The sequence below is a fragment of the Felis catus genome, chromosome C2 (assembly GCF_018350175.1).
Source record: "Felis catus isolate Fca126 chromosome C2, F.catus_Fca126_mat1.0, whole genome shotgun sequence".
Taxonomy (NCBI): Eukaryota; Metazoa; Chordata; class Mammalia; order Carnivora; family Felidae; genus Felis; species Felis catus.
The window spans coordinates 106257074-106280495 of NC_058376.1; the positions used below are offsets into that span (position 1 = coordinate 106257074).

The window sequence follows — 23422 nt, forward strand, 5'->3', positions numbered from 1 at the left end:
AAGTTCAAGAAATAGTTGCTTAAGTGAAGTAGAATTTCCCTTTTCCTCGATGGTTCCAATGAATTCTCACAAGTCTGAACACCAGTCTGTTTCCCCTGTGCCTCCACCTTTCTTCTGTCTAAGGTTAGTATAAACCCTAACCAATAATGTATATTACGTGATATAAAGCTGGCGAGAAGCTCAATACATGGAAAAACACAAATACAAAGCAAGACTGGCAAACCAGCTCCAGTGTAACGATTGTGGCTGCCTTGAGTTCTGAGTTGAGAAGGACTCTGTTGCTTGCCTGGGTTTGGAGGGAAAAGTATCATGACCAATTACAAATGACTGCCTATCCCTGCTTTTAAATTTTTTTCATTTTGGAAAGACTCACAGTGCAAAAGAGTTCCAATAATAACAACCACCACCACTGCACTGCTGCTCCCTCCACCAGTACCATTACAGTTACACGAAACAGGAACTTTTCTAGACTTTACACAGAATGGATTTTACACAGAGGACTGGATACTTCTAAAACTCTGACAAGGGTGAAAACATGGGGTGTGGCTAGCCCTCCAAGAAATGGTGCCCTATCACCCCTGTAGAACTAGCCTGCCAGGGAGCTGCTCCCTTTACCACAGGTGGGATGGTGAGAAATCAGGAGGCTGCCACTTGAACTGGAAAGTTCAAGAGTGCCCTACTATGGCTGCACACCAGGAACCACCACTGTGCTGGCCTCTCAATCTGCACAAAGTTAGTGACCAGACACTGGAACACAGCTGGAGAACTCCAGCTCTCCACAGGTGCACTTGCTAACAGCAATAGCTGAAGCAGCAGGAAGAGAGTCTCTACATTACTTCCACTCTCAACATTCTGTATGAATACATCTAATTGGGGGAACCTAATTCATATCCTGAATCTTAGATGATAAGAGTTCTAGAACGTGTAAGTTTTTGCTTTCTAGTCTTTGTTGTATAAGAAAGTGGACTAGAAAATAGGATAACTATTGGCACTGTTCTACGCCAATTCAACATTTCCTGGATCTTTAATCTGTGCCATGCATTTTTCTAAATGTCTTACATTAATTGATTCAGTGCTCACAACAATCCTGTATGGTTTATTTACCCGTAGTTAAGGAAACGGAGGCACAGACATGTGAAAAACACTGCTTGGGGTCACACAGTTACTCAGTGACATAGGCAGGATTCAAAGCCAGATCATTTGACCCCAAAAGAAGCTCTTCACTAGTACTGTTTCCTTAGGGTAGGAGGTTTGCTTCTTTAGTAGATTAATGATGAGGATGAAAATAATTTATTTTCTACTCAGCTGTGTTTTTTGTATTGATCAAAAGGTATGCATTATCACTTAAAATTTATATAATGAGGTAGAATTTCAAAGAAATCAGTAGGCGAAAACCACTAAAAAAATCTGGCTGAATGTTTATTAGACTTATATATGCAACACTGAGCATGGAAGCTTGACTTCTTTCCTAGAGGATAGCAGAATAAAAAATATTATTCTGGTTAGGGTGAAAAAAAGACTTGAAATATAATGTTTCAAATAAGACATGATGTTAAATGCTTCTGTATCTGTGCTTTCAGTGAGAGAAATGCAGCAATATGTTTCAAGAAGCAAAAACAGTTCACACCCTTTGATACAATAATTTTACTTCTGAAAATATAAATCAAAATAGTTGAAAATGAAAAAATATGCAGGAAGATATTCATCGAGCATTATTTTAATAGAAAAAAGCAATAATAAGAATATTCATCTAGGCAAATGCCTAATGTTATAGTTTCTTGACAAATATAATGCCAATAAAATTATGCTAACTAAAATTATGTAACAAGTAGGTTAACTTATTTGAATAGAAAAGTAGACATAAAAAAGCAGAATAAAGAATTCATTAATGTGATATAAATATGGATAAGAAAAAAAGAAACATAAAATATCACTTATTATATATTACAAATTTCCATATGTAATTTGACCTCTTCCTTAACCCTATTATGTTTCATTGATCTGACTGGTGATTGATTCACTAGTAACACATATATTTTAATACTTGGTCAAGCCAAATCTACCTCTTTATTATGACTTTAAATTTTGGGACTACATTTATGGAATTATTCTTCTAGATGAACTTGTGCTTTGTTCTAGATAAATCATTGTTAAGTTCCACTGCTCTAAAGCTGAAACTATAAATAAACAGCATAATCCTGTTGAATTTTGAATAACTGCTAAAGTAATACATTAATTTGGAGACAATGGAGATCTTCACAATATGAACTTTCCCTCTAATGGCATAGTATGTGTTTTCATTTATTTAAATCATTTGTGTCTTCCAGTAAAGGTTTGTAGCTATTCTTCTAGGGTCTGACATTTCACTCTAGCTCCCTTCCCCTTCCAACTCCCCTTTAAACACACCTTTTTTTGAGAGAGAGGGAGCGTGTGTGGCTGGGGAGGGATAGAGAGAGAGAGAGAGGGAGAGAGAGAGAAAGAATATCTTAAGTAGGCTCCATGCTAAGTGGGGCTCGATCCCACAAACCTGGGATCATGACTTGAGCCAAAACAAGAGTTGGATGCTCAACCTACTGAGCCACCCAGGTGCCCCAAAACACATTCTGAGGAAGTTATCACTTTGTCTCACTTCTCCAGCACCCACTCATTCTTCAGTCCATTCTAATACAGCTTCTAACTTTACCACTCAACGAAAATTACTCTTCAGTGACTTCTACATCACTAAATTCATTGGATATTTTTATTTACAATAAAAGTAACAAGGGGCCCCTGACTGGCTCAGTCAGTAGAGCATGCAACTCTTAATCTCAGGATTGTGAGTTAGAGCCCCATGTTGGGTGTAGAGATTACTTAAAAAAAAAATCTGTACACATTAATGAATGAATACATGAATTTAATAAGTAATGAAATATTTCAAGCCTATTAAAATATAGAGAATACAAGAATATAATTCAAATTAATAGATGTTAACATTTCATCATACCTATCTCCTATATTCTTGCTATCATCTAGTATTATAGGACTTCTTAGCTTTTGACAACCCCAGTGGTCTGAAAGGACATCTCCTTTTTTATGTATGTGTTCTCTGAGTTCTGATTTTTCTGAAGAGATAAGAGATTATCTCTTCAGAAATTGTTCACTAGAGTTACTCTCCTCAGAAATGCCTCTATCCTTAGCCTACGTTATTGTAAGATTGTTTTTCTTTTTCTCATTGATTTCTAGGATTTGAAAGGCTGCTTTATATAGTCTAGATGTTAGTTATTTGTCAGTTACACACATTGCAAGCATGTTCTCCCAGTATGTGGCCAAGTTTGACTTTATTGTATCTTTTATCAGATGTGTCTAATTTTATTGTATTTTTAAATTTATATATATATATGTATATATATATATATACACACACACACAATTTTGCATTTATACAGTTCATTGAATAAATACAGCAAAGCTTTATTACAGATTTATTAAAACTACTTGTTAATATTAAGACTGGCATAAATGTTTTACCTACGTGAAATTCATCAAATGCATATCACATAGTACTGAAATAAGGATCCAATATATTTGCAATTAAGATTGGAGTTTTTTTTTCTAATTTTTTTAATGTTTATTTATATGAGAGAGAGAGAGAGGCGGAGCATGAGTAGGAGAGGGTCAGAGAGAGAGGGAGACACAGAATCTGAAGAGGCTCCAGGCTCCAGACTATCAGCACAGAGCCCGATGTGGGGCTTGAACTCATGAACCGTGAGATCATGACCTGAGCCAAAGTCAGATGCTTAACTGACTGTGCCACCCAGGCACCCCAAAACTTGAGTTTTCTAGATAACTTTGAAATTTAAGTTTTCATTAAAAATATGTACTAAGAATTATCAGTTTCTTTTTTTCTTTTTAAGAATCGTCAGTTTTGGGGCGCCTGGGTGGCTCAGTTGGTTAAGTGTCCGACTTTGGCTCAGGGCATGATCTCACAGTTTGTGGGTTTGAGCCCCATGGTGGGCTCTGTGCTGACAGCTCCGAGCCTGGAGACTGCTTCAGATTCTGTGTCTCCCCCTCTCTCTGCCCCTCCCTGACTCTCTCTTTCTCAAAAATGAACATTAAAAAATATTTAATAAAAATAAAAAAGAATTGTCAGTTTCTATTAAATACTTTTGTCTATTTAAGAAATCCTTTCTTATCCTAAGATCACAAATCTCATCACCTCCATTGTTTTCTGGAAGTTTTAAAATTTCACTTTTTCATTTAAGCTTTCTGAAATTAGCACACAAATAATAAATTCAATACTATTATTAAAAGCCCCACGTCTCCCTCACTTATATGTAATAGCAAGCAAGCTCTCCTATTTGTATGGGGATGTTTCTGGGCTCTCTAGTCCTTTCCATTGATGACACCATTTTAATTACTGTAGCTTTGATATAGAATCTCATTATATGATAGAATAAATCCTACCCTTCCTTCCCGCTCCTTCATAGTTGTCTTGACTATCCTTGGCAATTTGCTCAACATGATTTTTTTTTTTTGAATGAAGCTTTTAAATTCTTTATTAAAGAACAAACTTTTCCAGATTTAGGTTATATACATGAAACAAAACCAATTTCTGATGAAAACCAAACACATACACACCATCAGAAACACTTCTATTCTGGGATTAGGGATGAATAGGTGGCAAAAAACATTTAATAATGTCTGAACTATACAGTAAAAACTCAGTTGGTGTTTTAAGTAATTTACCTTTTGAAATTTTCTGTTTAAGAAAATTTTGTGAAATGACCTATTGACTCTGCCATCTGTGGTTCATGATGCTAAAGTCTGCTGGGCAAGTAAAGGAGTTTTCAAATCTGGAACCAATAATCTGCCTATACATTTTTCATCCTATTCTGTTCTTACATTATGGTTTCTACTCCTTACTTTCTCTCTTGAATCATTTTAACATCTATTTTATAGGTTCTTTGTGTAGGGCGAGGGAGGCTTAAATAACTGGCATTTATTTTCTCACAGTTCTGGAGGTTGGAAGTTCAAGGTGCCAGCAGGTTTTTTTCTCAAATAGCTAAAAATCTGTAGTTGTGTCATGTATTGATTTATTCATGGTAGTTTTTATTAGGGTTTTTAAACTTTTATTGTAGATATTATCCTATACTTTTCTTTTTGCATTTTTGTACTATTTTTGCAAATTTTAGCATCATTTTAGTTTTTCTTTATTACCTTTAAGGAACCTTATGATTCCATAAAGCTACATAACAAACCAAAATCATAGAGTTGATAGACAGTGTGGTGGAGCCCAGATTTGGATGCAAGCTGTCAAGCTCTAAATGCTATATAGTTATCATCACGCTGGTTTGTCTCCATTTCATTCTTTTTTTCTTTCCTCTGGCTTCAAATAGCATATGTTTTTCTTATAGTCTAAGGATAGGACATAGAAAATGTGGCTAAATATTTTCTTTCATTTCTTCTGGTACCACAGTTCAAGAGTCAACTTTATGCTATATTTTTAAGGTAATCTTATGTAGTCTTTTCATTAGCCAAAGGCCACTTCCTTCCCTCAACACTTCTTTAGGAATATTCTATTATCTCGAATTCTCTAGATGCCAATTATTCTTTTTCTGTCATTACCTGACCTTCCCACACTCATTAATTTTAGATTTTATCAATGCTATCTCTACCATACCATATAATTTAATCTGTCCACTTCTCCCCATATTTACTGCCACTACCCTAAGTCCATCATCATTTTTTACTTTAATTACTGCAATAACTTTACTAATCTTCCGAAAACTAGTTTTGTGATAACCTCATCACTACTACCACCACAACAGTTTACCATCCCCACCAAATCCACTCTTTTTACCATAGGCAGAGGATTTTCTAAGAATGGATTCTAATCATGCCATGCCTCACACTGGCTTTCTACTTATGAAGAAAAGCAAAATCCTGAAATTCACATGGCTTATAAGGCCATGAATCATCTATTCCTTGTCTACCATACTAGCTTCATTTAAGCTATTCTCAATCATTTTATTCCTACAGTTCCAGCCATATAGGTCTTCTTTGTTTTAAAAACATACCGTTGTCCTGGTGTGATCATCAGAAGTCCCATTCTTGCCTGGGACTTTCCTAGTTTTAACACTGAAAATCTCATACCTTAGAAAAATTGCCTTCATCCAAGACAAATGGCACATTTTATTTTTTATTATTTTTTTTTTAATTTTTTTTTCAACATTTATTTATTTTTGGGACAGAGAGAGACAGAGCATGAACGGGGGAGGGGCAGAGAGAGAGGGAGACACACAATCGGAAACAGGCTCCAGGCTCTGAGCCATCAACCCAGAGCCCGACGCGGGGCTCGAACTCACAGACCGCGAGATCGTGACCTGGCTGAAGTCGGACGCTTAACCGACTGCGCCACCCAGGCGCCCCGACAAATGGCACATTTTAAATTGTTGTTGAGCAGAGGAAAAATAAATGCAATTTTTAGCCTTGGCTATTAGATTCTCTTATTAGTCCACTCTTTCATTGCACTTATCAAAATTATTGAATTATTAATTTTATAAATAACTATCTTCTGTTTGCTCTCCTTATCATAACATGTACCTTGACTGTCTCCTCGCATTTAACATTTTTTTTACATATAGAAAGTGCTAAGTATTTTTAATTAACCAGTGAAGTTTATTTTAATTATTTTATACTTTTGTTGCTATAGGTATGAGTTTTTATTAGACTTTATAATAGATAATTGCAGGTATACAGGAAAACTGTTACTTTATATATGTGTGTGTGTGTGTGTGTGTGTGTGTGTGTGTGTGTGTGTGTTATTTTACACCTTCAGGAACACTAGGCACTTCATTTATATTGGCTTTGTACATTTGGATAGTCATAAACTCTTAAGATTTGAAAAGGATCTTAGAGACTACTTAGTTCACTTTCCTCATTTTTATAGGTGAGAAAAACTGAGGCCCAGACTTGTTAAGTGACTCTGTCAAAGTGACACAGCTAATTAATGGCAGAGCCAATCCAGGAACCAAGACCTTATTACGCTCAGAACAGTAATCGTTCCACACTGCTAATTAGAGATGATCATAGTTCCTTAGGCTACCATAGAGGTGTAGGATTCTGACTCAGATTCTTGTCTGTTTGGCTAATTTACTGTGTCTCAACACAAGTCACTTTAAATCTTTTCACAAGCTTCAGTACTTTCCATCAAATGTGTTCTTTATTCATAAAGAGTGTGCCACCACTTAACCCCTCTAAATGGAGGGCAGAGTTCAGGCTTATTGCGTTTATCTTATCCCCACAGTCTAGCACAATGCCTGACATATATGAGATAATGATATTTGTTGAGATAATATAGGACTGAATGAATATGCTGAATGTGTGAGCATACATGCCAAAACGCTGTATGAGACAGGGGAGGTAAACAAAGAAATTCTGTAAACCTTTTGTAAGATGAGGCTTTTAGGGTCTTGTCTATGAGATGGAAAGAAGGAAGAAGGGAGTGGCAGGAGAAGGTAGAGGAGAGAATGAGAAAGAGTGAGTGTGTGTGTGTGTGTGTGTGTGTGTGTGTGTGTGTGTGTGTTTGGGTCAGTAAATAACCTTGACCCATTTCAAAGCATTATTAATTTAAGAAAAGTTAACAGTAAAACTCACTGCTAATATTAAAGGGCTAAACTTTGAGTGTGTTGCATTAGTTTCTTTTGTGTGAGATTTAAAGTGTTTATTATATGTATAATCAAAATATTTTTTAGAAGATATTTTTGTGAGGGCTACAAACCATAACAAAGTGTTATGCTTGCAAATCTATAAAGACAGCACCAAAGTAGGGGGCATCGTTATCTGATCAACCTAAATATGAAAAAGGTACAAATCAAACTGCAAGTGTCACTGCTTCAAACCTTTCATGAAATAAAAATCACAAATCACATGATTTTGGGGGTGGAAAATAATTTTCATGGACCTCATCACCATTGGATTTAGTGACATGTTTAGATTACTCAAAAGTGGATCAGTGCTACATCTGAGGGTGCCTTCTTCATCACTTCTTTTGAAAGAATAAAAACCATAAGCAAAATCTCAAGTTATTAGTTAGTTATAAATTATCACCTAGGACAGTAAAGAATTATTTGCTTGAATTATTGCCATAACTGGAATTGTGCTATGATCCTATGACATATGAGAGCCAGAGCAGAAGTTTTGCTATATGATGGAGGAAAACGATAAGATGATGCCTGAAGTCCTAGTAGTAAGTACTATTCAGTGGGGTCCTTGCATCTCACGATCACTTCATGAGAAATCTTTGTAAAGGTCTACACAATAAATATTTCTCTTACTCATATTTATATTATGATTACATTCTAACACTTGCTAAAATTTGACAGAAATATAAATGACACATTACAGGGGTGCCTGGGTGGCTCAATCAGCTAAGAGTCCAACTCTTGGTATCGGCTCAGATTGTGATCTTGCAGTCACAATATCGAGGCCTGAGTTGGGTTCTGTGCTGAGGGTAGTGCCTCCTTGAGATCCACTGTCTCCCTCTCTCTCTCTACCCTGCCCCTGCTCATGCTGTCTCTCTCAAAATAAATAAACTTAAAAAAAAAAAGAAATATAACTGACACAATCCAAATATATTTGTAATGACACTCATTATAAAATGTGATCAAAGCAAATTCAATTGGGTATTTAATAGTGAGCTCTCACCAATCAGGTAATTAGCAAAATTTTATAATTTCATGATAAATATTTTCAAGGTAAACCTTATTTCTGTCATTTGAAAAATATCAAGGCATAGACTTTAGTTAATATCTGCAGTGCTTACTTACTTTCAGTTCTTTAGTGCCAGAAAAATAGTCTTGAATGTCCAAACTCCTAAATCCTTTTCTCATTGGGACCCAGCAATGTTTTCTTAAAAGTTCATTTGATTAAAAACTTAGATTTTGTCTGTTTTGTAGATAAGGAAAACCAATATTAGAATCAATCTAGGTGAAATCACTTGTTTGGAATTACGATAAACTAAGTTTGTAAGAACGGGACTTACAGGTGAAAAGAGATTTTGAATAGTTTTGATGGCAGGTAAGTATCACTTGTACCTTGTTTAATCTCAAATTTTAAGTCAAATGAACAAATTACTCTTGGTCACTTTTCTAGGAAGCTACTTTTCTCAAATTTGACATTTGATGGCAACACTACCAAGAATTTCCTAGGACTATAATGAGAAAGTACTAAGATGAAGTATGAAATAACATGGACATTTCTGCTCTGCTCAAGGCTGTCAAAATGTGGGAATTGTTTTGTTCATATGTTCTCTTCCTGAGGTGGGTGCAGCATTGATTTTTGAAGAAAACTCTGGGCTTTCTTAGAAGTAACCCCTCTCGGCCTGCCTTCCTGTGGAGGTAAGAGACTAGCTATTTAGGAGGGACTCATTAAATTCCTTGCTTTCTATAAAAGAAAAGCAACCTATCACCTGTTGGTTTGTCTCTAAAGTATAAGAATCCACCATCAATCAACCACATACAGTATCTGTACTTCAGGCCCTCTAAGACCAGAGAAGACTGAAATGGCTTCTAGTACAAGGGCCTAAGTTCGCATAGGAATTATTATTATAAAAACAGGCATTCTCAGGGCACCTGGGTGGCTCAGTTGGTTGAGCGTCCGACTTTGGATCAGGTCATGATCTCGCGGTCTGTGAGTTCGAGCCCCGTGTCGGGCTCTGTGCTGACAGCCCGGAGCCTGGAGCCTGCTTCAGATTCTGTGTCTCCCTCTCTCTCTGACCCTCCCCCGTTCACGTTCTGTCTCTCTCTCTCTGTCAAAAATAAATAAACATTAAAAAAAAAAATAAAAAAAACAGGCATTCTCTCTGTTTCTCCATTTAGACTGGGTTTTAATTAAATTCAAGTTGATACGTCACAATGCTATATTCTTGGATCTTATTTTCCTGATAAACTAGATTTCATGATGGTGTTTTTATGGCTTTTATTGATGGACATTAAAAATAAGAGGTGCATGAAAACTGTTATTTCACTTCTTGCAATCATGATGTTGAGGATATTATACACTATATCACATATGATGACGATAATGATTAGTGAGTAAAAATCACATAAAATAACATTTGAGTATTTCCAATATTTCATTTAATAAGAAAATCCCCTACACAAATCCCCATGTGAGAATTCCTTTTTAGGAAAAGCTTTGTGCTAAAACTTGTAGTCTCTTTGAGAATCTGCTTTTGGTTCTGGTTGTCAAAAAACAGAACAAATGACAGACAGCAGCTCTATAGGCTCTTTTGATGAATGAATTTTGTTCTTGAATTAATTAAAAAAATTTTTAACATTTACTCATTTTTGAGAGACAGAGCATGAGTGGGGGAGGGGCAGAGAGAGAGGGAGAGCCAGATGCGGAGCTGGAACCCATGAACTGTGAGATCATGACCTAAGCTAAAGTCAGAAGCTTAACTGACTGAGCCACCCAGGCGCCTTGATGTATGAATTTTGTTCTATTTTTCACCTGCTTGTGACTGATTAATATATATTTTTCCATTTTTTGATTTTTAAAAACTCAACAGATTACCATTTTATTACTTTGCTATAGAATCCTTCAAATAGTTTATAGAATAAATTAACAGATAAATGAGAACATAGTAATACTGGAGAGTAGTATTCTCCATGTGGGTATATTCTGATGACCAAATGAGTTAAAGTATATAAGTTGTATAGCACCATGGCTGCACCCAGTTTAAGTTCCCTTACCTAACTGTTCTCTTCAGATGTGCTATACAATTGTGCAAATAACCTCATCGCTCATGTACTTACTTCTCATCTTTTTTTTTTCCATAGTGAAAACTGTTTCATAGGAAATTGTAATAGTTTTTTCCACTTAACCATACTGTCCCCTTAGGGAAATCTCAGAGTGAGTTTTGCATAGCAGTAAGTGACTTTTGACTTCTACAGAAAAGCTACAGGAGAGGTTAAATAAAGAGAAAGGGCAAAAAATTTGTATGTGACGCAGAGACCTCTCAAAAATAAAAGGAATGCTTTGAGGTAAGCAGAGTGATGGTGAGTGATGGTGGCATCAAGGTTGTTTCGGGAGTTGGGGGCAAAGTTGGGAAATGGAGAGAATTATACTTGATGGTGATATTCTATGTAAAAATTTTAAATATTCATAAATTACATTATAACCTATAGGTCTCATTTCAGATGTCCATTGCAACAGCACAGATATTAATAGTAGGAAGTAGTCTGTTGGGAATTCTGAAGTTACATTTGGACTCAGCATGAAAAAGTAAACCAATCAACTAGCAGTAGGTTATACATGTGGGCTAAAGAAGTGGGGGTCAATGCTCCATATTTGCCATCCTTGATATATATATAAAATAAGACAATAATAGCAATGATGATGATGTTAATACAATTGGAGTTACTGTAATCAGCTAAAGTACAAGTAATATAACACCTTCAAAGACAAGAAAAAAGTGATGAAATTCTTCTTCTGTTTTATTTATATATGTTATCATATATCTTTAAATACTTTCCATAGACATTCTTAAGACACAGACATTCTAAACAGACATTCCTAAGACATTCCTATGCAGAAAATACCAAACGGCTTCCAAGGTTAAATTCTGAGAACTACTTCCAATAATTTTACTCCCTTAAAAATGTTATTATGAAGAAAGGAAAAGCATTCACCCTTCTATGTCAGTTATCCTTGTTATGAAACACACCGACCCAAATTCATGCTTTAAATGACCACAATCATTAATTTTGCTTATGAATTGGCATTTGGGTAGGGTGCAGTCAGAGTAGCTTGCCTCTGCTTCATGCAGCACCAACTGGGACAACACGAAGGCTGGGACTGATTTCACCACTGGAGGTGCTGAATTTCTCTAAAGACTTGCTCAGTCATGGGCCTAATGGTTGTTGCTAGCTGCAAGGTAGCAATTCAGTTGGAGTTGTCAGAACACTTATATGTGGCCCTTCCACAAGGCAGTTTGGCTTCTTCACAGTGTGGAGACTAGTCTCTACGAGCAAGTGTCCCAAGAGACAGAAAGTGGAAGATACCAGTTTCTTAAGTCCTAGATCTGGAAACTGGTACAGTATCTCTTCGCTGTATTCTAATGGGCAAGGAGTCACAAAGCAAGGGTCAGAGGGAGAGGACATGGACTTGTTCCTTAAAGGGAGAAGAATCAAAGAATTTTAGGGCCATGTTTTAAAACTGACAGAATTTGAGATTACCAAAATGGTTGAGAGAGGTACAAAAAAAGAAAGCTAGCAAAGGAAAAAGAGAAAAAGGAAACTAGAAAGTAAATAAATCATTCTATATAAAATATCAATAGGAATGGTAATAATGGCATGAAGTGACTAAATAAAGAAAGCATTAAAGTTGACAGCACAAATAAAACAGGTATGAAGCATGTGTGATATATACCTAATGTTCTTTAGGATAAAAGTATGGCCATATGTTCTGAACATTTAGAATGGTTTGTGACATAATAAAGAAAAAGTCTAGATGTATCATATCTGAAATTCTATGAAAATTTAAAATCAAAGGCTGATAAAATAAATCTAATGAAGCAAAAACAGCTTAGGAGTAGTCAGTGCAAATTTATGCTAATTATGTATTCTGAAATCAAATATTATATTAATGAAGCCTTTCATGAACCAATTATAATAATTTGTTTTAATAGACCTCAAAATAGTCATCTTTGCCTGGCTCTTTATCTTGTCCAAGAAGCAATGATATAAAATTATTATATCTGTCTGAGATAACAAATAACCAATAGTTTTGTTCTCCTTCTATAGTGAGTTCTGGTTCAGTTAACTCACATAACACTGTTAAATAATAAAAATAAAAAAATGAAAGTCAGTGTTTACTGAATTTTTATGTACTAGCAATTATTCTAAATGTTTTATGTGTATTAGCTAATTTAATGCTCAACTTAAAATCCAACTTTTACCACTGAGGAAACTGAGGCATGAGGATTTCACTGATTATCCGAAGTCACTCAAGGCCAAATGCTAATGGAGGCAAATCTGACTCCAGAGGCCCAAACCAAACCCACCAACTACATTTTGTAACCAGCAAAAAGTAGCAGTACACCTGATTGGAAAAGCATTCTTCATATTCCACAAAAAAAGTAGTTTTCAAATATATAGTAAAATCTTTCAAGTCAGATAATTTTTTCAAAAAATAAAAAAGAATAAGTTAAATAATAGAATGAAATAAAACTTGACTATTTCTCAAATCCTATCTCTTTGGAAACAGGAAACAGGACTTAGAGGTATAAATTTAAAAAAAGGATGGTAATAAGAGGGTTAGTTGTAATAATTCCCCTACTTTCCTGTCTTACTCTGCCTTCAACCAAACACAATGAGAAGGAATCGTTATTTGTCTAGGAGCAAATACAGAGAATATGGAGGATACTTTTAACTAACAATGAAATCATGAATGACACCCAACAGAACTTCTATTGAATGTGTTCAGAGAAGATCCATTTGTAGTCCTCAAGGGACTCTTAAGGGTTAAACCTGAACAAAAATTCATTTTATCCCATCTAATGAAGATCAAAGTTAATGCCTCTTAGAGAAGGGATTCACTTGCAAGAAAATGATAAACACTCAAAACCCACAATCTGCTTGTATTTGTTTTAGCATGATCAAATACTAGAAAGCCTAAACAAAAGAATTTTTTGAGGACAGTTTTTAATAAAAATCAGAGAGAAATTAATTGTGAGAGTAGTTAATTGTAAGAATGTTCCTATATAATTAATTTTGCAGTTCAGTAATGGAAACTACTAAACTTTTAACTTAACCCTTTAAGAGAATGATCTATTAGAGTAGAGAGTGCTGAGGAGGGCATGGCTCTCCCTACTTCCCATTAACTTTTTTTTTTTAAATAAGACTTAATATATGCACTATTATAGGTGGTGAAGAGAGATGACCTACAAAAGTTCTAAAGAAACAAAGTCCAGTAAAAGAGGCCGACAAGAAAATCCACTTTTGTAACACTGTAGTAGTAAGTTCTATAATATAGATATTCAAAAAGAATACAGAACAGGAACACAGCTCCAACTCAGCCTGATGGACAACAGATAACTAAGATTTCCAAGAGAGGGTGACACCTGAAGTGATTCTTAAAGAATGAATAGTACTTAACCAAAAAGAGGAACCAAACACAATGGCTCTGAAATGATCATTTGAAGCAATTATATTTTATGGTTCTAGTACACTCATCACAGTTACATGAACAGGATCAAGAATCATCAGAAAAAAATTAAAAGAAAAACATTTTACTCATATATATTATGATTTTCATCCTTCCTCCCTGTTTTTCTTTCCCTGTTATTTTTTTCCCACCAAACATTCAAAGTATGTTTTCTGAGCTAGGTATTTTTTTAAGCAATGAAAATAGGAAAATAAAGAAAAAAAAGCCTTTGAAATATCTTAAGGCAAGTTAGAAATCAAGTCTTATTTCTTATAAACATGGAAGAGCTCTTTTTAAACCTTCAGAGATCATTTTGAATTATCTTTAGGATAAAAATGGCACGTAACAAAGATATCAAACAATGGCTCACAACTGAAGGCAGAATGAACACTGATATTATTCCATATCTTAATGTATATCCTATCACTCCAGTCAATGAACAGGAAGGAGTTAAGTAGGTTGAGAAGAGATATTATTCAGTCATCCCATACGTACTTTCTCATTATAATCAAACAACATATCCAGAATATATCAAGAGTGCTTTCAAATCAGTACGAAAAAACCACGTAACAATAGGAAAACTGGCTAAACATTTAGGCAGACACTTCACAAAATGAGAAATTGAAGTGGCTAACAAATGAAAAGATACTAAACCCTTCTGGCAATCAGAAATGTACATTTAAAGCAAAAACATTTAAATTTGGCTAAAATAAAAGCTGATAATACCAAGTCGTGGTGAGAAAGTAGAGCAATACGAACTTTTATGCACTATTGACAGGGTGGGCGGGGCGGGGGGGAAGAAATTTGTATAACCACTTTAGGAAAGTTTCACATTGCTTAGTAAATTTGAAACTTCACATACTCTATGATACAGCAATTCCACTCTTAGGTATGGAGTTTAAAGGTAAGATCATATCCAATTGTACCAGGAAATCAACTGTTACAAGAATGTTCAGAGCAGCCTTTTTCAATATAGTTGCAAACTGAAGACAATTAATATCCATCAGCAGCCAAAAGGTTAAAAAAAATACAATATGTTCATACAATGGAATATTACATAGCACAAAATCAACACACTACAGCTGCATGTAAACAGAAGGATCTTAAGAACAGCACTGAGAAAACGAAGACCCAAGAACCTATATACTATATTATTCCAGTTTAAAAGATGCAAAACTTAACTAACTATACTGCTTAGCAATATATATTTAAGTGGTAAAACTATAAATAAAAGCAAGGAAGTGACTACCATAATAGAGGGGAAGGTGGTAGTAATGACAAAGGGAGAAATGAGGACTTCTGAGGTGCTGGCAAAGTGCTGTTTCTTTTTTTTTTTTTTAATTTTTTTTAAATATTTATTTATTTTTGAGACAGAGAGAGACAGAGCATGAACGGGGGAGGGTCAGAGAGAGAGGGAGACACAGAATCTGAAACAGGCTCCAGGCTCTGAGCGGTCAGCACAGAGCCCGACACGGGGCTCGAACTCACGGACCGCGAGATCGTGACCTGAGTGAAGTCGACGCTTAACCGACTGAGCCACTCAGGCGCCCCCAAAGTGCTGTTTCTTGATCTGGGTGGTATAATATGGGTATATGCTTCAGAATTTTGTGATCTGTGCACTTAAATAGATTTCCCTATGTTGCAAAAGATTAAAGAGAAAAATCCCAAGGGTAACTGTGAAATGCAGAATAGCTGAAAATACAAAAGAGAAGAATGATTCAAAAAAAGAGAGAAAGATATAGATTTATTGAGTACCTTCTGTATGCTAGGAACTTTGCTGGGTGTTGAGGACTTAGGTTAGAAAAGAGACACAGTCTCTCCAAAAGTCAGAGAGAAAGGTCAAGCAATCATGAAAATCATATTTAATTAAAAACTGATTGCTATAAAGGAAAAGTTCACAGTGCTTCAGAAGACATTGACAAAATCTAGTTTTAGGTATAAGAAGGTTTCCTTGAGATATAAAATATAAAATCAAACTTTAATAATAAAGCTAAATTAATCTGGGAGAAAGGGAGGAGGGAAGTATTTTAGGCAGATGGAATAACATATGTAAACCAAGGAGTTGAAAGCAGGTTGATGCAAACGAGGAACAAAAAAGCCAGTGTGGTTACACTCAGTGAAGATGGTCCAAGATGAAGATGAAGAAGTAGGTATGGGTGAATCATGGAAAGATTTGCAGCCATATTAAGAATTCTGAAATTTTATCCTAGAGGCAAATGGAAGCCATTGAAGGGTTTGTGTGTGTGTGCGTGTGTGTGTGTGTGTGTGTGTGTGTGCATGTGTATGTGCAGGGGAGTGACAGGTTCCAGTTTACATCATTCTGGATGTTATGTGAGGAGTGGATTATAGGGAGCAAGACTGGACAGATGAATTAGAACACTTTTGCAGTGGTCTAGGCAAGAGATGATGATGCCTTGCCTACAGTAAAGGCAGTGAAAGTGGGGTTAGTGGGAAGACTGAAATGTATTTTAGGAGGCTGCTGAGCATGCTTGCAGAATGCATGTGGCAGGTGAGGAACTTGCCCAATTGCTGTTTTGAGCAACTGCAAAGATGTATGGGAGGGACAATGAAAGAGGAGCAGGATGAGGAGGTGGTAGGAATATAAGAGAATTCAGGACAATCTTGTCTGTCTGATATTTAAGGAGAGGTGACAGGCAGTTAGCTATATTAAGTCTGAAGTTTAGAGAGAGGGTTGGGTTGAAATCTAGGAAGTCTTGCACACGGATGATATCTTAAGTCCTGGGAATGAATGAGATCACTTTATAGAGGGGAAAAAAGTAAGCACAGGACCATTAATGATGAACACTTAGGAATTAGAGAAGGAGACTAGAAGGAGCTTATTAGTGGATTAAGACTGAATAATAGCAATGTATGACATGGAGGACAGCTAATCCAGTTAATGACCCTGGTCTCTCAATACAGTGCAAGTGCGAAAGGGTCTTTGTTAGCAAAGACCACATACAGGAAATACTGACAACTCACTTTCTAAATATTTATTGTGTAAAATTTGTATTTTCTGCAATAGTCAAACCATATCCAAAATGGAATTTATCCTCCCTTAGCCATGTCCATTTTCCTATGCTCCCTCTACCTTGTTTAATGATATTACTTAGATGGCTTTACTCTCCTATACTTAGTCCATTTTATAACCTACGTACTAGAAAATTCATAAACAATATTTTTAATTTCCCTTCTTTTATGTTTATTATTTCTGTGGTTCTAGTTTTCACTACCTGAAGCACTGTTCGGATCACATTTTCTGTGTATAGAGGCAATAGCTCCTGAAAGCCTGTAAGTTTAATGAGCAACTACCATGTGCTAGTCATTCTAAAGGATGTGGGGTATGTTCTTGAACAAATATTTAAAATTCCTGCCCCCATAGAGCTTACTTTCTAGTAGGGAAGCCTGGTGCTCAACCACTAACCAGATATAAAATATGTTAGAGAGTAATGACTGCTATGAAGAAAAATAAAGCAAATAAATTCTGAGAGAAAGAAATAAATAAAACACAACATTATGTCTCTCCATCTTTAACTATGCCTCTAGCAAGTTCCATGTGTAGCTGTATTTGTCACTTCCTTTCTTCTGACTTTGATTACAGTACTTTTCTTCTGGCCTCTAAGCTTTAGGAGACAGAGACTATGATTCTCTGTATCCATCCCTCTAGCTCCTCTCACCTTGCAGATACTGAATTCAAATGTACCATTAAAAATTTTATTTTAATGTTTATTTATTTTTGAGAGAAAGAGAGACAGAGCACGAGTGGGGGGAAGTGCAGAGAGAGAGGGAGACACAGAATCCGAGCTGTTAGCACAGAGCCTGACGAGGGGCTTGGACGCATGGATGTGAGATCATGACCTGAGCGAAAGTCAGACACTTAACTGACGGAGCCACCCAGGCACCCTTCAAATGCACCATTTTTTACTAAGTCATCAGTGTTCCAAAGATGCCAACAAATCTTAATTGCAATTAAAATGTAAACAAAATCTCTAATTTGCTCATTTTTTTTTCTGCTATGGCTATTTGCCTCTGCTTACTTCTTAGTTATGACATACGGTCTTTGTAATGTTTATAAATTAGTTAATGTTTATGAAGATAGCAAATCATACTATGCCTGCATTACCACTTCTGTTCTGTGGGTAGACAGCCTGTCACCTTTATTAAGAGGAGCATGTCTGCCAGTGTTGGCTAAATTTAGCAAAGTAATAAATTGCGCTTGTGTTTACTTTCTGATTTCTAGGTAAAACTGTTGTCTTTTCAACATGACTAGGATGACTAAAATACCTTGATACTAAGGTTAAGAGAATAAATTTTAATACTGGCACAATTAGCCAGTTGATCAAAAGCATCTAAAGTCAGCATGGGCAAAGAGCATCTGATGGAATGCCTCTTGTGAAAAAGCTCCTTGGGATGTTGTGTATCCACCCCTGACCACACCAACCTCTCTGGCACAATCTCATTTCACAGATAGGAAAGCTGACATGCACAGTGATTACTTAACTTGTGAAAATTATATTAAGCAAATATTAAGCAATATTAATTAAGCAAAACCAGGATTAGAATTCGGGACAGTTCTCTCTGGTCCTGTCAGGGTTCATTTCAACCGCTCTTATATTTCTGAAACTCAGACTCCACAAGATCTATGACATATGGCAAGTAAGACGGAAGGATGTTGCGTTAAGCAAAGTTAAAGAGGATAACTTCAGAATTTCTTAAAATCTAGAATATGTTAATGTATGTTGACATGCTTTAAAAGAAGTACACAAGATTTTCAAATGTATTTGGTGAACAATTTTTTTTTTTTTTTTAACAGAACACTTATTAGTGGAGCAACACAGAAAGTAGTTTGGGAACTTAAATCTAACTCCTTTATTTTCAACTTATTTTGACTTCATCAAAACACAGTTGTAAGAAGCCCAGGACACACAGTTTATATATTATGAAGAAGCTCTGAATTGATTTTACTTAATCTACCAAATGATGTAAGTTGTGAGGCAATTATTAATTTGTAGTTAGTGGTAGGTCAGGTCCTCTGAGCTCATTACCCAAATGTGACATTTTGATCACTTACGAATATTGGTCATTGCATATACATTTGTACACAAACAAAAATAAACTATATGTGTTTAAAGTAGTTATAAAATTAAGCAAATTAATAGCATGTTTTTCAATAGATCTTAGTGAACTTTTAAAAACATCTACATTCCTAGAGTTAATTATGTTTTATTCCCATTTCAAGATGAAGGCATTTGAAATCTGCATCTCTGGGAAATATGTTTAAATTTTAATTCTTCCTTTGCCAACACGAATATTTGATTTCAATTGCTTTAAAACAAACTCTAAAAATCAATAACAAAAAGGACAAAGTAGTTTTGAGACTGTGATAAAAATAGGTACTAAAATGCTACTGGTTATACAGGATCTGTTGTGAATAGGTCAGCTCAAGGTCCCAGGTAAACATCTTGTTTGTGTCCTGAAGCCTTGTTTTCTGTATGCCTTATACTCTCAGTAGGGTCCTCCTACTCGGGTCTAAACATGGGGCCACTGCACCCTATCGATCTTCTTTAAATCTCCAGAATAATAAATTTCAAGGCAACACAGCAGAAGCCGACTAAAGCCCTTTAATTACATCACTGCTGAAAGGAAATCATTGATCAATGGCATTATGGGAAAATAAACTGCCCCCCAAACCAGATCAAAGTCAATAAAATAGCTGACTAGCTGCCCCATTTGGGACTTCTGCTAGATTAGTGCTCATGGACAAGCAAAAGAGATCATTCTAATGCATGCTGCTTACTGTCTTTTTGAAGCTCTCCCTGGCAGGTGTCATGCTCTGAGCATGGTTTTTGATTACTCTAATTAAATATAATATTATCAACAGATCTTCATATTGATCCTTAAAATCCCCCCTTCTAAATGAAAAATTAAAAGCCTAGAGAGAGGGCCTCATAGGGTACCAGGTTATTTTAATGATTTTACTCCTTTATCAATTTTCTTCATGTTGTATTATTCTAATACTTATCAATATCAAGGTGCCAATTAGCTTAGAAATTTTAGGTGATATGCAAAATGAATAATTACATAACTTGCTCTTCCTGAGATTAGACAAATTTGGTTTACATGAAGTTAACATTCCTTGGCTAAACTCTAAATAAATAATTTTTCCACTAAGTGTTGCTGACTGTGCTGGTCACTATTCTTTATTGATGGTGTTGTTTAAATGCATTGCCCAATACATATAGTGCAATATGGTAAAGAATTCTTTTCTGTCAGGTAATTAGCTCAGGAAACTGTAAAAACATTTTAAGAAAATAATTTTACAATAGCTTATGAACATCTGCTTATAGTTTTCAAATAGGCAAGATTACTTAAATGTTTAAAGTCCTATTAATTCTACACATAAACACTTCAAGATGTTTTCTTCTGCTTAAGAATAATAATCTGTAAGTAAATTTGAAAGCCTCAAATAATCTGTAAGTAAATTTGAAAGCCTCAAATCTCTTTTCAAAAAGGAGAAAATTTATAAATTTATACAATATTTAAATATTCATAAACTTATTGACACTTTCTTATTGCATAATAATAAAATGTAATGTTATCTTTAAAGTAAATATGAGAGTTCTGAGAATAACTTAAATTTAAGAACATACAAAGGGAAACCTAAAATATCAGACACAATGACTCATTTATGGGTATTAGTTTAGCAACCTGACCCAGGAAAAGCTAATAGCCATGCCTTCTTCCCATTCTACATTTCTTCTTATTCATTCCCTATTCCCTCAGGTGGTTCTCATTGCTAATGCCCAAATGGCATCAACCTGTTGTTTAGCACATCTATGAAAAGGCTAGCCTGCTGGCTAATTTACCAAGGGATTAAAGCCCTGAAACCACTTCAATCTGCCACTTTGTTTCCATGTAAAAGCCTTACCCATGACACCAGTTCCCTCATGTTAAAAATGAAAATCTCTTTAAGAGAAAGAAAAATTCAACATAAGAACTGTTTAAGAGAGAAACTGTAGGCCCAAAACAATATCCTGCACCCGTGAACAGTGCCATGAAACTGCATTCTGCTGGTCAAGTCCTGCATTATATATTAAAAGAAATTTCACGTATTAAGTGTTTACCATTTCATAAAGTTAACAACACAGGCACCAATGGTAGTAGGGGAAGTACTGGGAGCCATGAGGATTAATGTAAAACTGTGTATAGATATACTTCATCACTGCAGCATAATATTTAGTTAAAATTCGTTATTTGCGTGTATTCTGTTGAAGGCAAAACATGACGGTAACTGTATTAATTCACACTGGAAAATGGAGGTTCTAGAAAACAAACATGCAACATCCGAGTTTTTGATTTAATAATAATAAAGACCTAAAGATTCATTATTCTCATAAATATTGATAGGCATACATATCAATTAATTTTTCTACATGAAATATATCTGCTAGTTCTATTTTTTTAAATCAGAATAAGCTTTAAGTTGATACATTTTATGTAAAACACATTTACAGTTTTTCCTATTCAGTTAAAATTTATTTATAGTCCAGCAATAGTCACAGCAATAGCTTCCTTTAATGACTTTTTTAGTTCATGAAAACCATTACAACAGTTAGCACAAAATCTGTGCTAAGTGGCCATTAAAACATTGGGAAAAAAAAACCCTGATGTTTTTCAGGGGTATTCATTACCCAATTTGAATGAAAGCAAATTGAACCGAAAAAAAAAAAACAAACCCAAAAACTGTAGGCAACGTAAATTTGTGTCTTATTGAAGAATAAATGAGTAAGATGAAAGCACATACTCATTATACCCCTGCTATAGTTCAGTAAATCTGGTTTACCAGTAACTTCAGGACTATCATAATTGAAGTAGAACTGTATATTAAAGAGGGTAAGTTTCCATTTTAAAGTAATCAATTTTTCTGTAAATTTTTTTCCCAGCCCAACTGAAAACAAATTTTAGTAAATTGACTAGACATTATTTCACTGATGTTTATTTATCATAACCCTGAGAAGTAAGGCAGAAGAAAAGCACAATGACAAAACAGTTGACCCAATAAAAGCAATTTAAATTATGAAGTAGTTTATAGCTTATAGTAGTGACCTGGAATAGATCATTCAAATGGGAAGACAAATATTATTGTTTCTCTCTTCACTTCTTTACTATTGTGACTCGTGTCCCCTGTACCTATTGGTGCCAACCGCGCAGATTTGTTGGAATGAAAAACAATGCCAGCAATGAATGTGTCAGTGCCAAAGGCTTAAGAGAAAATGAATGTGCTCTAAGTTAGGATCTGTATGATATTCAAATTCAAAGTACTTCACATAAGGACAGGACACTCAAGGTCCCATTTCAATCACAATTTTATTATAGTGACAAATATGAAATTCTGACTGCCAATAAAAATACTGAATTTGATGTACTTCTGTGCAAAATTCATGGCCTTGAAAGATATTCTGCAAGCTGTCACCCCCAAGGACCATAATGGATTTGTCTTTAAAGAATAATGTTTAGAGTATGAATTACCAAATATATTTTATGTAAGTTTTCACATTTCAAATTAAGAATTGTAAATTATTTTTCTTAGTTGACATTTATTGACAAAATTAACATTAAGTGGAATTTTGAGATGTCCCTTAACCAAGAGTTATAATAATGAAATGTATTTTATGTATTTCTTTTCTATCAGAACTAATGGGAATTTCTTTCTTATAGTTTGTATCATAGAATGGTATATTGAATTTTATAAATCATAAAAAAATTTGTATTAAATTGCTCATAAGGTAAACACATATGTTAATAATCAATACTATAAAAAGGAAAATATTCAACTTTAGCCTTTAAGTGATAAAGAAAACAGTTTAGTGATTTTCATTTGTTTCAAATAAGTCAAGCAAAAATATTAACTAGAAAAATAGGGTGGTTTTTCCAAATCTATATCTCCATTGGGGTATATTTCCTAAAAACTAAACTCTTGAGGCATAAAACAACTGCTAAATTTTACTTATGATTAAAATAAAATTTGAGGTAAACAGCTATATTACTGCTCACATCCTTCATAGAAGTACTCACTTTTTTTATTACTTAAAGAAAAAGGAAAGAATAAGCTACACAATGAAGAATAATTTCTACCATCCCCCATAATTCACTAAAACCAGACTGCTTCTGTGTCTCTAAAAAAGGAAGGAAGACATTGGACACAAAGCTTCAACAAACTATTATTACACGCTTT

General features: G+C 34.9%; 1 protein-coding gene and 1 long non-coding RNA gene across 3 annotated transcripts in view; one reads left to right on the top strand and one right to left on the bottom strand.

The window, feature by feature from the left end:
* The window catches only part of RSRC1 (arginine and serine rich coiled-coil 1), a 417872-nt gene that overhangs the window by 101754 nt on the left and 292696 nt on the right, over nucleotides 1-23422 (bottom strand). The window lies entirely within an intron of this gene.
* Nucleotides 13-23422, top strand: part of LOC109491416 — a 55701-nt gene continuing 32291 nt past the window's right edge. For both annotated transcript variants that reach the window (XR_006585324.1, XR_002745384.2), the window contains exons 1-2: nucleotides 13-123; nucleotides 9133-9377. This is a non-coding gene — a long non-coding RNA (uncharacterized LOC109491416). The remainder of the gene's footprint in view (nucleotides 124-9132; nucleotides 9378-23422) is intronic.